A 15,526-nucleotide genomic window follows, 5' to 3' on the forward strand; every position below is an offset into this window, starting at 1 on the left:
CATTCAGTCTTCAAACCTATTACTTAACCTAACCTCTCCACTGTGAAGATGGAGCAGGTGGTATAATAAGGACTTGATTTTGGTCATTAACGTAGTTAAAGAAAGGGGTCCCTGTTCCTTGGAAGGTGTCTCTATTCGCTATGCCTTTAATTGCTCTCCTGTGTCTGGTGAGACACTCAGACATTGCTAAATCCCAGATATTATTTTCCCATTTCTTCAGGGGTATTTCAGTATGGTTCTTCCATACATAGTTTTATAAAATCATAGAACTGTAGAATTGGAAGGGACCCCAAGGGTCATCTAGTCCAGCCCCCTGCACACCTCTGAGGGTGGTCCTTAGTCTGGCAATGAGAGGACTATTCTGCAGCACCTCTCCTCTCCTCAGTAAGGCCCAGCTGGCTCCAACATTGTCATCATTAGAGCATCAGACTTTTTGAGCAGCACAAACAATTGGATATTATATTCTGGCTGTGTTTTTAATGCATTTGTGTATTTTCTTCCTGTATTTTATGCTTCATGTGAATCATTTCAAGACTTTTTGTTGTGGGGAGCAAAGCCTTTCCTGGTGCACCACACCTAACACCTTCTACAAAAGAGGGTTTGTCCCTGGGGCAGACTGAAGGGTTCAAGCCTGGCTTGCTTTGGGGAAACTTCTTCAGCATGACCTGAGCCACAAAGGACATTGTCAGCTATTAGACACCATTGCTTTGCCCAAGAGGGTGGACACAGAAGGGGGAAGCTGAGGACCACAGAAAAAGAAATGAGCAGCCACTTAAAGCTGGAATCTCCAACATGGTGCCCTCTAGATGTTAATGGACTCGAACTCTCATCAGCCATATCCAGCATGACCAGTGGCCACAGATGTTGGGGGTTGCAGTCCCAAACACCACGTGAGCTACTCGCTTCTTAAAGATTATATTCATATTGTGAACGTCTGAGAGAAGTGTATTCCCTGCTGAGAATCTCCGAATCCTGGAGAATCAGGACAGGCAGTTTCTCGTTTTTCCAATCTTTAACTCCTGCACATTTCCACATCAGTCTCATTCATATTCCTCATGAATATGTGTCTCAGTGCAAATTTATCCTCATTTACACATTTTTGAATGTAATCCTGGCTAAGATATATATTCTTGCAAAACAATTTCTCCCTAATACAATGTAGTGCTGTGTATTATTTTCACTAACACATGCATTTATCTGCACACTTTGCCCAAGTATGTGCATTTCTGTACACATTACTTGGCTGGAGAACTGTGCTTCAGTTTGCAAATTGTTTCAGAATGTGTGAATTAGGTAGGTCTGTCTTTAAACGCCAGCTGAATCAGATGCCTCCCCACTTCCCTAACGGGGAATTAACTCTCATTTTCTAATTTGAAGATCTGTTTTAATGCAGGCCTGGGCAGCGGCCCTTGTACACACGGTGAACATAGGAAAAAGAATACAGTGCTATGGACACCTTTCCCCAGGGGGTGATTGTCAGGGAACAATAAACACAGGTGGTCTTCTGCACCTTTCTGTTGCAAGCATCGGGGAGGGGGCTGCCCATGACTGCTGTTCTGGTAACGAGTGGTAGCAGTTCACTTGGGGTCTGTGACCACCAGAATGGCACCTTTCAGACAAGACAAGGTAGCAAGGCCTCCACCCCCAAGGAGCTGCATATGGCTTTTCTGTTCTGCTGTGGCAGCGGTTGCAACCAGTTCCAAAGCCAGCTTAATTAGTAGGTCCCCTGTGACAAGTTCCAGCGGTGCAAGCGGAAATCTGTCTGCTCCGAATTTTGCTAATTACCTGAGTAGGTTGTAATTCTAGCTACACACACACACACACTCCTCATCTCTCTCTACACACCCCACCCCGAGACAGGAGGGCAGCTGGAATTTCAACGTAGCACAGCAAAAGCCTTCCCTGCTACTTTGCAAAAGCACCTGCCAAGCCTCTTGAGTAGGTGAGGGGTGCTCTGCGTCACAATAGCTGAGCTGGTCACCCCAAACGGGATGAGGAACCAACCATCCTTTTGCAGGCAGTTTTTGCTTTTTTACCTTCCTTTCTCCCCACCTCTCAGTCTTTCCCACTTCCTAGAGAGATTCGGCAAATTTGATTGCAATGCTCAGCGGATTCTCAGCAAATGCCCTTTGCAGACGTTTGTCCATTGAGGTGTCAGCATTGTAATGTCTGAAAACTCCTCTCAGGAGTTGGGGATGGGGAATCCCAGGAAAATGAGGCCTAGAGTCACACAAGCTGTTCAGCTCACAGTCGGTGTATCATTCATGCTGGTGTTCTGAACAGAGGGCCAGTGTAGTGCTTGGCTGCATAGTGTAAAAAGCTGTGGATTTTTTAGGAGTTGGTGAGCCCAAATTAAATACAATCTTCCACAAAAAAAGACTTGAATTCTTGAATTAACCTGGGCATGGTGATCCAGTGCTCTGGTTACCACCTGGCTGGATTATTGCCTTGTGTTAAACATGGGGCTGCCTTTGAAGATGGTTCAGGTGCTTTTTCCAATCAAAAATACAGACAACAGCTGTTTTGCACAGGGGTTGCATTCCTGTGCATCCCCCCATGCATTGCTGGAGAATGTGTAGGCCTGCCCACCCTTTTCCACCCACCCTCTTCCAACCAGTTCCAGGGTCAGTGTGATGCATGTGTGTACAGTTGTGCAACAAATAGTCATGCCTTAAAGAGTCACTACCTGTACAGCTCTTCACATTTCCACATTGGTTTGTTGCGTTTTAAAAAAATGTCCTCATGAAAATTCATCAGGCTTTTAGTGAACATTGGACACTACATCATCATCATCATCATCATCATCATTAGTAGTAGTATACTGACCTATACCCAAACCAGTCCATTGGTGCAGCTAGCTCAGTATTGTCTATTCTGATTGGCAGCAGCTCTCCAGGCCCTGGTGATGCTGGGGATTGAACTTGGGACCTTCTGCATGCAAAGCAGGTGCTCTACTTCTGAGCTACATCCCCTCCACAAATTTCAGTGCATCTCAGTGCATAGGCCTCACTCTAGTGTATATATTTTTGTACACATTACTTGGCTGCAGAACTACATTGCAAAATTCAGAGAAGCACAAAAGGATTTCTGTGTTTCAGTTCGGCAACACTGCTTCGGAGAATGTGAATGAGGTGGGTGCCCCTTCAAATGTGAATTGAATTCATCTCCCTTCCCCACTTCTAAGTTGATGTGTAGAAGACTACACAGTTGGAGGTCCACTGGTCCCCTGCAGTTCATGGCCTGTCCCCCCGCCCCCCGTCCTGGAATGATTAATAAATGCCAGGGCTACAGGATGTTTGGGGTCCTTTCTGTGCCGTGTCATTCGGCCCGAACCTGTGCTGCTTCCACAGAGAGGAATTGGGGGGGGGGGCTCCATTAGGAAGCTGAAATGCCAGATAATTAGAAATACCCGAGCAAACTCCGTTATTGTCAAGAGGCTGCAGTCGTATACAGTAATGAAGCAATTATTAATGAGCGGCGGCAAGGTTGTCATTAATTTCAGCTTTTAAGGATCACAGACGAAGGCACGTTAAATGCTAAAATGCAGGCAGAGTGATGCAGTGATTTATAAACGGACCAGCAGCTGCAACTGAGCAAGGGTGTGCCCACTGCCATGTGGGGACCGCAGGAACATGCTGCTACTGGCATGGTGGGGAGAACTTAATGATCACTGGTTAGTTGCTAAAGGGAGAGGTGATGGGGAAGGGCCGTAACTCAGTGGCAATCTGCTTTGCAGGAAGAAGACCCCCAATTCAATTCCCAGCATCTCCTAATCAGAATCATGAGGACTGGAGCCTTGTTATTTTTAGATGAAGGAATTCAGCAGTAGAACATCTGCTTTGCATGCAAAAGGTCTCAGGTCCAATCCTCAACATCTCCTGTTCAGAATCATGGGGAATTGAGTCTTACTTTGTTTTTAGATGAAAGACAATAATTCAATGGTAGGAGGGGTGCCAACTTGGATACACTATTGGGGGGACAGGTAAGCCCCACCCACATAATTGATCACATGACACAGCACACAAACATAATTTGAATGGCAATGCCCATCAACTTTGGGGAGGCAGCCCCCTCAAATAGTTTGTGGGTTGAACCAAAGGGACCTTGGCCCCTAGGAGCTGGATCTTAAGAGCAGTAGAGCATCTGCTTTAAATGCAAGTCCCAGGCTCAGTCCAAGTAGGGCTGAGAGAGACACCATGACTGAAATCCTAGAGATTTGCTGCCAGTCAGTGTTGGCTTTACTTAACTAGATGGATAGTGGTCTGACTCACTATGAGGGAGCTGTGTTCTTGTGTTCCAGATGTATCCAGAATGTGTAAAAAGAAGGACATTAAGGATCAACTCCATAATTCTGCTTCTCTAAAGTCCAGTAGGAATTCATGAAGATTACTTACACTCACCTCATCCCCTCCATCAACCCTTAAAGGTATACTCAGTCTGCATATGAGGAGTCATCATCACTTCTCTATATAAGAGGTGGGGAACTTATGACCCTCCAGATATTACTGGACTCCAGCTCCCATCAGCAGAGCCTCTTGGAGATCCAGAGAGATGTGGGTCACTTCCATATTTTGTGGTCCCTTAGCCATCTGGAGGGTAGGACCCAAACCAATGGCTTCAAGAAACAAGAAAGTAGATTCTGACTAAACAAAAGGAAGAACTTTCTGATGGTAAGAGCTGTTTGACAGTAGAACAGACTTCCTCATTTTTAACCTTCTATTGGAGGCTGCCCAGGATGGCTGGGGAAACCCAGCCAGATGGGCGGGGTAGAAATAATAAATAATAAATTATTATTATTATTATTATTATTATTATTATTATTATTATTAAGAAGGTAGATTCTCTTCCACTGGAGGTGCTTAAGCAGAGGTTGGGTGGCCATCTGTCATGGATGCTTTAGTTGAGATTCCTGTACTATAGGGGTTTGGACTAGATTCCAAGCTTACTTCCAACTCTGCAATTCTGTGCAGATTCTGTGCTTCTATTGCTGATTTGTTTGGGGTGGGGCAGAAACAAAGGAATATACCTTATACCCAATCAAACCCTGACTCCATCTAGCTCCATAATGTTTGCACTGACTAGCAGTATCATTCCAGGGTTTCAGAGAGTGGATTCTCCTGGTCCCAAGTGGAGATGCACATACACTGATGGTGTTGCAGTCTAACAGCAAGAGGCAGTATTCCTCAATATCAGGAAAAATAGACCACATCACACTTACTCTCATTTCACAGAAACCTCTTAGAAGGTACCTGCACATTTTGTTCCATAACTTTCTTTCTAGGAGGGCTAGAGATTGACTTCCTTTTTCAAAAGAATGGCCATGGCTTCCTGGTAGCTGAGTGCAGGGCTAATGCGAATGCCTTCAAATTAATAGTGGCTCACACCTTTCATTATTGCCTTTCCAAAGGGCAATAATGAAAGATTTATAGGTGCCAGGATGGGAGCCCCTGCCATGCTGCATTTGCTCCTCCCGAAGGTGCCCCAGAACTCTTGGTTCTTTTTTTTACTGCTGCTAAGAATAATGCTGGCCTAGGTGGACAAAACAGCCTGACCTTCTGCAAGGAATCTTCCAGTGTTCCTCTTTTTATTTTTTGCAAGCTGTTCTCCCCTGCTTCTGTTCTGACACCACCCTTCTCCCACCTTCCAGTTATTATTATTTATAATGAATCAAATATGTTTTTAAGCTGCCTCTTTCCACACTTAGGCCTGCTCTTTTGCTGCCACTTTCACTTAATTAAGGAGGCTCTTTTGCCGTACGGAGAGAAAGTGTGTGTGTAAAGTGCCTCTCAGAAGGAGGGGGATGTACAGACATGAAGAGCTGCTGTCGGTCAGATCTCTACTTTCCAATTTATGGCCTCGGCACATTCATTTGGAAAATGGCCATGGCTTCCTGGTAGCTGAGTGCAGGGCTAATGCGAATGCCTTCAAATTAATAGTGGCTCACACCTTTCATTATTATGATTAAATGAAGCACTGGGGGGGGGAGGGTTGATGGATCTACTTGGGGGGGACTTAAGAGCCTGGAAGAAGCAGGATGTGTGTGCATTTTCATTTGGTTGCGTCGTGATGTCAACCTGAGATGGGGGAGAAATGGGTTTATCTATCAACCAGCTCCTGAAACAATATGGAGACCCAAGTACATCTCCTTTCCAAAAGGAAAGGAAAAGTGGAATACAAATAAACTTGAACAGCTTTAAAATGGAATGAGACAAATTCACAGAGGATAAGGATATAAGCCACAATAGCAATATTACGTTCGGTATCAGTGGTGCTCTGTGTTTGATTACCGGAGCATTCAAGCAGCTGAACACTGTGGGGCTCACATTCCCTTTATGGGTTTCCCTAAAGTGTCTGGTCAGCCATTGTGAAAACAGGATGGATCAGGGTTCCCAAAATACGACCTGTGGACCACCAGGGGCCCACATTAGACCTGTGGATTTGTGGTCAGAGCCAGAAGATGGCACATCCATCAAATTAAACATTTGTACTGATTTTTAATTGCATTCTTATTGCTTCTTTTTATTGCTTTTATGGTATTGCAGTTTGAATTCTATGGAATTACAACTGCTACAAAAGGCAGGGAAAATCGTTCGCTGGGCCACCAAGACGCTCAACAAATTTCATGTGGTCTGTGGGTGGGAGGAGTTTGGGAGCTGCTGGGATAAGAATATGCAGGTATCTTCTCTGATACAAAAGGCTCCTTCTTGCATTCGTATACATTTTTCTTCCAAACTGGAACTAGACTAGATGATCCTTGGGGTCCCTTCCAATTCTATGATTCTCTTTTAAAATACACACCTTGCTTTAAAGTGCAGGTGGGGAGAAACCTCATCGCCTCCTTGGCAACATGCCTGGGGCCATATGCAGGGGGGGGGCAGAGACAAAAGTGGGCAGTGCAAGTTATGTAAATTCTAGCTTTTCACAGTAGCCTTGTTTCTACACACAACCTTCCCCATCCTCCCTACAGAAAAGCAAAAAGGTTGTTCAGAGTTCAAGGATGCATTCCACGGAGTGAGGGTGCAAGGCAGGGGCCGTGAGGATTATGGCCTTGGGAGAAGGGTGTGTGGCCTGCAGACAGTTCTGAGGGTCAGGGAGAAAGGACCACTTTTTGAAGTCCCCCCTCCTTTTTTTTGCTTTACAATATGATCTGCTGTTTGAGCAAACTATTCACCATTGTGATAATTAAGATATTCACTATGGTGCTAAATACTCTATCCCAGGGGTCAGCAACCTTTTTCAGCCATGGGCCGGTCCACTGTCCCTCAGACCGTGTGGTGGGCCGGACTATATTTTTTGGGGGGGGGGAAATGAATGAATTCCTGTGCCCCACAAATAACCCAGAGATGCATTTTAAATAAAAGCACACATTCTGCTGATGTGAAAACACCAGGCAGGCCCCACAAATAGCCCAGAGATGCATTTTAAATAAAAGGACACATTCTACTCATGTAAAAACATGCTGATTCCCAGACCATCCACAGGCCGGATTGAGAAGGTGATTGGGCCACATCCGCTCCACAGACCTTAGGTTGCCTACCTCTGCTCTAGCCCCAAGTTTCTTGAAAATCACACACCCCGGGTTTTATTTGTTAACAGCTGGGAAAACACACAGACCCCAATCTAACACACACACACACAGAGCGCGCAACTGTATCTCAGCCTTCATTGCTGCCACTCGCAAAGTTTAAATTTTGTTATTTTTCCATGGCCCTCCACCCCTGGGCCTCTTGGCACAAACAGAAACATGTCCAGGAGCAAACTTTGGCCTTTTTGTGATAGCTGCTGCCATGGAACACAGGCTGTGACACATCGCATCAATGTTGTCATGTTTGGAGTGCCGTGACTTGATGGCAGAAGATGTGACAGAGCCCAGATGATGAGGGAGAAGCAGGAACGGGGAGGGGGGGCGGAGGGGGATATTCCAACATTTGCAGGCAAGGAGTGAGAAGCCATCCTCTGTTAGCGACACTTGTCAGCCTTAAATCTTTAAAAGGAGGGGGGCCATGAAGGATTGAGGGGTCCCCTACCCACATCTGACAGTTGCAAACAGGTACATCTGTTTGACTGTAGCTGGAAGAATTATCTCCAGAGGAAGAGGAGGAGGGAGATTAAGTATTACTGGTGTGGTTGTTTATCTTTTATCTTATTTACTATAGTGCCACTGGTGTGCATTTGCCCTTGACGCAATAGCATCTGCATATCTGCATTGGAATTGTTTTTAGATGTTTTCACATGTTTAAATTATTTTATTGTTTATTTGTTTGGCACCCTGGGCTCCTTTGGGGGGGACGTGTGGGGTACATCTACCGCTACTACTGGAACTACTACAAATAATAGTCATTATATTGCTGTTGTTGTTGTTAAGAGTCTTAAGTGTATGTCTATTCAACTTGCTATGTGGTCACAACTGTCCCTGTTGAATCTACACTGAAATTGAGCCTACAGGCTAAATTCAGACAAGGGATGATCTCTTCCTTCTAGGAACTTACAGTCTAAGGGTCAAACTGCATGCTGTGTTAGGCGCGCTTTGTTTTATTATTTGTTAGAGTGCTGCTGGTGTGCATTGAGCTTTACACATCAGCATGAACAGTCTTGTGCTCATTCAGATTGCTATTTAATCACTCGCCCAAGGGAACTTACAATCTAAACTGAGAGGGGTGGGCAGTGCCTGTCCTAAAGCAAGTTACTGTCCAAATTGAGATAGGTGCTGGGGGAGCCTCACAGCCTTCCATGCTTACACCAAGTCTGCAGAACAGTGATAATTGTGATCAATGGATGACACTCAGGAAAATTTACAGCACACTTTCCTTGTTCAGATCTGCATAGGGAGACCAAGTAGTTATAACTGTTTCCATATGTATCCTGCCCATCTTCCATATTTTTGCAAGGTAGATCAAAGCATGCTATGGATTTTAAGAAGCTTGAGAGGCACCTACCCCAGCAAACTCCCCAGGATCATGCCCGCTCAGTTGCCTCAGAGCCTTCTGCAGACACAGAAGGAACTGCGGATTTGCAACATCAGCCACTGTGATTGGCAGGCAGTATCAAGGCTTGGAACTTACCCAGCTTGATATAAACATGTTGCCTTCCAGCTGTTGTTCGACTACAACTCCCATCATCCAATCCCATGTTGGCTGGGACTGGTGGGAAATGTAGTGAAACAACATCTGGAACACACCACCTTGGATTTTCCTGGAATAAGACCTACTTAGGGGTTCTTATTTCTGCTCCAGAACCAGAGACTCTGGAGCACACATATCCTGGGTTTATATTTGGGCACATCCTCCCCCTTGATCTGGTTCCATCAGCCTGAGTCTCAGGCCTTGTCACAATCTCCTGGTGGGTGGTAAGCTGAAAGTGGGATTCCCCATATCCACATCCAAATCCTACCCACTGCAAATCCCCTGTGTATGCTAAGAATGGGAGGCATCTGAGGGAGATCAAGGTGGATGAGAATAATAAACAACAGCGGCCTTGCCTCCCTGCCAAGCTTTAAGAAGCCTCTTCAGCTGGGTGCTCAACACTCCTCTACCCCTCATGCTGAAAAGATGTTTCTCCTGAATGTCCCTGCTCCATCTTTCTTTGTTTTGTTTAATGATTCCTGACATCTCGTCACCATATTGTAAAGTTCCTCCTCAGCAAAGGAGGAACAGATTGTCTCCCTGACAGCAAAGGGGGGAACGGGGGGAGGGGGTAGAGAGGAGAGATGGAGATGGAGAGAAGCTATAGCATCTCCTAAAAGTATGCCTCTCTGTTTTCTGTCAGCTCCAGAGAAATTGTTTTCAACTTCCCTTTGCAAGAGATGAGGGCCTTTGTGGAGCAAACGCACCAGGATTTCCGCAGCGTTCTTTTCTTTGACCCAAGTAACCACCGTTCAACCTCGAATCTCGACACCTCTTGCAGAAAATAGGAATCTGCCTTATAAAGAGTCAGACCACTGATCCATCTAGGGTAGCAACCAAGTCAACTTGTTTCTTGGGCCTTCATCCTGATTTTTGTACACACAGAGCTTGTGAGGCAGTTATACAACAGCCATTGTCTATTGAGTATTTGTTCTGATATATTTGCTGGAAGGTTATACGATGCCACAAAGAGCAATTGTTGTCCCACACAACTTGAATTCGCCAGAATGTATTTGAACCCCACCTCACAAACTACCAAGTAGTCTAGTTCCATATTGAGCTTTGCAATGTTCATAGGGGATTCATAGGTGGAAACTTTTGAACTCCCTGCCTGTTGACACCAGGTAGGGGCCTTCACTGTTCCTTTCTTTTGGCACCTGCTATAAACATTTCTGTTTAGGAAAATCAATCAGGATATGTAGAATGTTGACCTATGTTTTGATCTGTTCTTTCACTTATCGCTGATTTTAGGTGTGTTTTAAATATGTGTTTTCAACAGGGTTGCCCCCCCCCCCCCGCCAAGTTCGCTGTTTTATTGTTATTGTAAACCACTTTGAAGTTGTTAGGTTGTTTTATTTAATTTTGTTTTTTACAATCAAGCGGTATATAAATTTTATTAAATACAATAAAGAAATAAATACTGTCCGCACAGATCAGCAGCATCTCTCCAGGGTTTCAGGCAGCGGACATTCCCAGCCCTATCTAGAGCTGTTGAGATTTGAAGCTAGGACCTCCTGTGTCTACAATGCAGATGAAAAAAGGCTTCACAGTTACATAGTACGTACATGCATACATAAGCATAGTAATCCTAGGTAAAGTTTGCTTAGATCATCCCCTAAATGTCCTTTTGTTTTGTTTGAGTTTCTGCCCTACAGATGCAAGTTTTGGAAAGGGTTCGGCGTTCTTGGAGGGAGAAGCCGATTTGCCCGAGCTGCTGGGCTAATATGCCTTTGTTCTGAAAACGGGCCAGAGAGGGACTTTGCTTTCCATACTTAGCTCGCCACCTCGAGGTCGTGGGAGGAAAAAGCAGCCAGAAATCCATTCACCTTCTGTGGAGCCCTGTGGAGTTGACGTTTTTTAGAATCGGAGGATTGACTTGGGCACTTATTGCCCTTTACTCCAAGGATGGGGGATAAATTCACTTTGCATTTGAAGATCATACTCCTTAAGTTGCAGCTTCAAAAATGTGTTTTCATAAATGGGAATACAACGACCCTTTAAAAGTGGCAGTTCTCCAGATTTTGCAGTGCAGTTCTCCAATCAAGTCATGGGTATAAAGATGCAAATCCTAGTGTAAAGTATGCATACCAGTGCATTATTAGTGAAATTAACAAATGCATTATATTAGGGGGAAATTATTTGCATAAAATGTGTACCTTAGGCAAAAGTGCATACAAAAATGTGTCTAATAGGAAACATTCACACTTAAATTCTGACAAATTTTCCTGAGGATTTTTAAAAAACAAACAAACCAGCAACACACACCTCAAGTTGCTGTAGAAATATGGAGAACGTTTAAGAATGGAAAAATAAAAACGTAGAGAATTGAAACTGACCAATTTGTCCATCGATTGTAGGGAGTCAGAAATGCTTGCAGATAGATTGGGGTATATGCTATTCTCTGAATTATTATCTGTTATTTGTTTTGCTATGCATTTTAGATAATACAAAATGAATGAAAATTATATCAAGAGGCACAGAAACTCTTGCTGATCTACTGAAAGCTACTCAGAGGTTGAGCAAGAGATCCTGATCTTCCTCTTCCTCACCAGCCCAATTAAGTAAGTCTTCCCACTTCTCTTGCAACCAGCCCATCTCTTCTTGGATGGCCTTGATCCCAACCATGACCTGTCTTGCGTGGACTGTCAGCTGGAACAACAGACTCTTTCTCTCCACAACTCAGGGTGAGTAGCAGCTGTTTTCCATACCAACTGTGGACATCAGATGTTGGGTCCCTCGGGCTATAGGGTGACCTGGTTGCAGATGGAAAGGAAAAGAGCAAGATCTGTTGGAAGGGCTGCTGAAACTCTCTTAAGACAGCAGCATCTGTCTCCCTCGTATAAGCCAGTAAATATACAGAACTTGGAAGGTGGAAGGGTCTTCACAGTGTGAAACAAGACACTCACTTGTCCCAATTGGAAAAGGAGCTTTCCTGGTTATGGGGAAAACATGAAATAGGGGCAGGGGGAGCTTTTTCAGCCCGAGGGCTGCATTCTCTCCAATCATCTGGAGGTCACATGCCAGTGGTAGGGTGGGGCCAGCCAGAGGCAAAAGTGGGCAAAGGAATGAATGTGATACTTACTTTTGTATGGCAAGCTATGGTCTTCCTAATCCTCTTTTAAAGCCATCTGAGCCATCCATCACTATACCTTTTGGGAGTGAGTTCCACAGTTCAACCATTAATAACATAATTAGAGCCTGCTGGATCAGGCCGATGGCCCATCTAGTACAGCATCCTATTCTCACAGTGGTCAACCAAATGCCTGCAGGAAGCCTGCAAACAGGATCTGAGCACAAGAGTAACTCTCCCCTCCTGTAGCTTCAAATAACTGTTATTCAGAAGCATTACTGCCCGTGGGCATAGCTAATTGGGGGCAGGAAGGGGCAGCTGCCCCCCATCAATAAAAATACATAGAAAACTGAGGTTTTGGCCCCCTAACAAAAGACCTACTCCCCGCCCCAAAAACTCCTAGCTACACCCATTTTACTGCCTCCAACGGTGGTGGCAGAGTGCAGCCATTTTGGCTAGTAACCATTGACCATCTATTAAATTCATGGCTATGCTGTTCCTCCATGGGTGCAGGCAGTATGTCTCTGAACTTCAGTTGCTGGGAACCTCAAGTGGGGAGAGTGCTGCTGTGTCCAGGTCTTGCTTGTGGGCTTCTCATACACATCTGACTGCCCCCTGTGATAGACCACAAGATGGACCACTGGCCTGATTGAGCTGGGCTCTTACTATGTCCTTAGATTCTTTTGTTCACCTCCAGTGGGCCAATGAGAAGTCTTCTCACCCTTTGTGCTGATTGGAACCAATCAGAGCGAAAGGAGGTGAGTCAGCCACGGAGAATTGGCTCCTAGGGTCACTCTGGAGAAGGTGTTCAGGAAGAACACCAAGGAGTTGTTGTTCTGTCTGCTCCAAAGCTAAGCATTCAGGAATCCAATCAACTCTCAACTTATGCAAGGTTTACATTCTGGGGGTAGCGCATATCCAGAATCACATGGAGTCAAAACACACTCTCCCTGCATCTCCAAATGCTCTTCCAAGGTGAGTGCAATGGCGGGTAGGATTGCCAACATTTCTCTCCCTAGGACCCTGCTCTGCATTACTGGAGAGAACTGGAGGCTAACAACAAAAGAAGAAGAACTTCTGTTTCTTCCAGGCCCCCATTTTTCTTATTTGGCAGAGAGCCTTCAAAATTCTAAACGGGCTGGACCAGGGTGAAGTGACTGTTTTGCCTGGTTCTTAAATCCTCACACAACCTAACAGCCTGCTTTTTGACTCTAGCTGGTCCTGGAGAAAGCAGCAGGAGGAAAGGAAAGAGAGAGTGGGATAAGGGGCAATACTTAAAGAGTACTATTACAACCACACACACAAACACAAACAAAGCTCCCCATGCTGTTCAGAGCCGTAATTGGATTAGATCTTTATTAGTTTGTCCCTTTTGGAGGGAGTAGTTGTTGGGGGGTTTGTTTTTAAACCAAACCTGGGGGGCTACATAGTACTAATCAGGAAGGGCAGGAGTTGCCTTCTGCTACCCAGCAGGGAAGGAGCCCATTTCAATTGAGAGATTTAACTTTTACTGGCAGATAATAATGTTTCACAACCAGAAGAGCAGGGAGGGAAACTGTCAGCGTGTCAAGTACGGAAGGCTACCTTCCATTGTGTGTGTGTGTGTGTGTGTGTGTGTGTGTGTGTATGTTTAATGTGTTTCATCCAGGAATGACTGATCAATTTTTTTATTTTTTTTAAAAAATGCATGGCAGTAATTTCTCCTGCTCTGACTTCTGTCTTTTCCTTAGATCTGGTTGGTGGCCTGTGAACCTCCCTCCAGCTCTCTGTGACAATTCAAGGAGAGTTTTCAGAACTTGAGTTGTCGGATTGAAACACTTTGCAAGACAACAGCTACAGGATTTGAAAGACCTCAAGGAGCAGAATTGGAGTGTACAGATATGTGTGTGTGTGTGAACCTGTGAAGTTCACTCTTTGTACCATAGGCTACTTTATACAGATACTGACACACCCATCATCCAGACAAACGAGGCTCAAAGACACATTCCAGCCTGGTAAATACACTGAAGGAAGGTGCAAAGCAGGCCTAGTGAGGGGCGTAGCCTAGGGAGAAGGTGTGTGGCCTGGAGAGAGTTCTGAGGGCCAGACAGGGAGACCTGGAGGGCCATATTTGGCCCCTGTGCCTGAAGCTCCCTCTTCCTGCCTTAACATATTTCCGTTAGGCTGCCTGGCCCTCTGCTATTGACTCCAAGCTTCCCTTGACGTCTTAGCTCTGACTGTTCCACATGGCAGCAGCAAAATATATCAGTTCATGGCCAGAGCCCATCTCTGAAAAGGAGACAGCAATTATACAAGTCTTAAGCACCCAGAGTGTCAGCGAGCCTTCTCTATCCTGGTGCCCTCTTGCTGCCTTGGACTACAACTCCCATCAACCCTGTCCAGCAGCTGATAGGAGTTGGAGTCCAAATAAGCTGGAGGGCAGCAAGTTGGAAAAAGTTGATGAAATCCTAGCAAATAAGGCAGGGTGGCCTATAGCATTTAGTTTTGTGGTCCTTCCCCAAGCCCAGAAGTAAAGTAATGGCACTTCACAGCCTCTGGAGAGTTAGAGTGTGGTACAGTGGTTAGAGTGTTGGACTAAGTGAAATATACTCATGTTGTGGATTCACTTCCACTTGGAGCTGGATTGGGTGGCTCCTGTGGACCAATCAGACTGCTGCATTCTGAATCCTATTGTTCTAGGACCAATCAGACTGCTGCCTTCTGGATCCTATTCAACTCAGTACATAACACTAAGTAAGACCTGGGAGACAAGAATTCAAATCCCAACTCAACCACAAAGCTTACTGGGTAACCTCAAGCTAGTCACTCACTCTCACCTTAGCCTACCTCACAGGGTTATTGTGAGGATAAATCTGGGGAGGAAGAGAGAACATTGTACGCCACCTGGAGCTCCTTGGAGGAAAGCTGAAGTATTAATGTAAAAATATATAAAATAAACAATGAAAGACCTCTGACCTACCCCACAACACACGCACCTATGCCAGATCTCTGTCTTTTCCCAGTAGATGCAGACTAATCTGCTGATCTATAGCAAGTGTTTAAGGGAAGTGCTTGACGTTTTAATGCCTATTTAAAAGGGAACATTAGATTCTAAACCCAGATTTACATGGAAATATGTAAATACATGCACACACACACACGCACATGCACACACACACTTCAGAACTCAAGGGACCTACTTTTCCTGGAGAATGTATACAGACACTATTCTAGCATTTTCAAACAGAATTAGAGTTGAAATACTTCTTGTATATTCATGTCGAGCTAATGCATAAAGATGGAAAAACAGCCCCAGGCGTTTATGTAGATGATGCGGGAATTGCATCCGCCAAAT

At 45.0% G+C, this 15,526-nt stretch overlaps 2 long non-coding RNA genes across 4 annotated transcripts; one reads left to right on the top strand and one right to left on the bottom strand.

Annotated features, from left to right (window-relative positions):
• Nucleotides 1–10,500: 10,500 nt before the first annotated feature.
• LOC310836264 lies at nt 10,501–12,846 on the bottom strand. Of its 3 annotated transcripts, none has more exons than XR_014559974.1 (3): nt 12,205–12,846; nt 11,672–11,875; nt 10,501–10,636 (listed from the first exon to the last, which is right to left on the bottom strand). It is a non-coding gene; the product is annotated as an uncharacterized lncRNA (long non-coding RNA). The 3 variants fall into 3 exon arrangements; XR_014559975.1 differs by having other exon boundaries at nt 11,631–11,875; XR_014559976.1 differs by having other exon boundaries at nt 10,501–11,875.
• An 11-nt stretch (nt 12,847–12,857) lies between these two features.
• Nucleotides 12,858–14,024, top strand: LOC310836272. The gene is made up of 2 exons (XR_014559984.1): nt 12,858–13,167; nt 13,923–14,024. It is a non-coding gene; the product is annotated as an uncharacterized lncRNA (long non-coding RNA).
• Nucleotides 14,025–15,526: the final 1,502 nt, after the last annotated feature.

This window comes from Podarcis gaigeae, assembly GCF_964106915.1.
Source record: "Podarcis gaigeae genome assembly, chromosome: Z".
Taxonomy (NCBI): Eukaryota; Metazoa; Chordata; class Lepidosauria; order Squamata; family Lacertidae; genus Podarcis; species Podarcis gaigeae.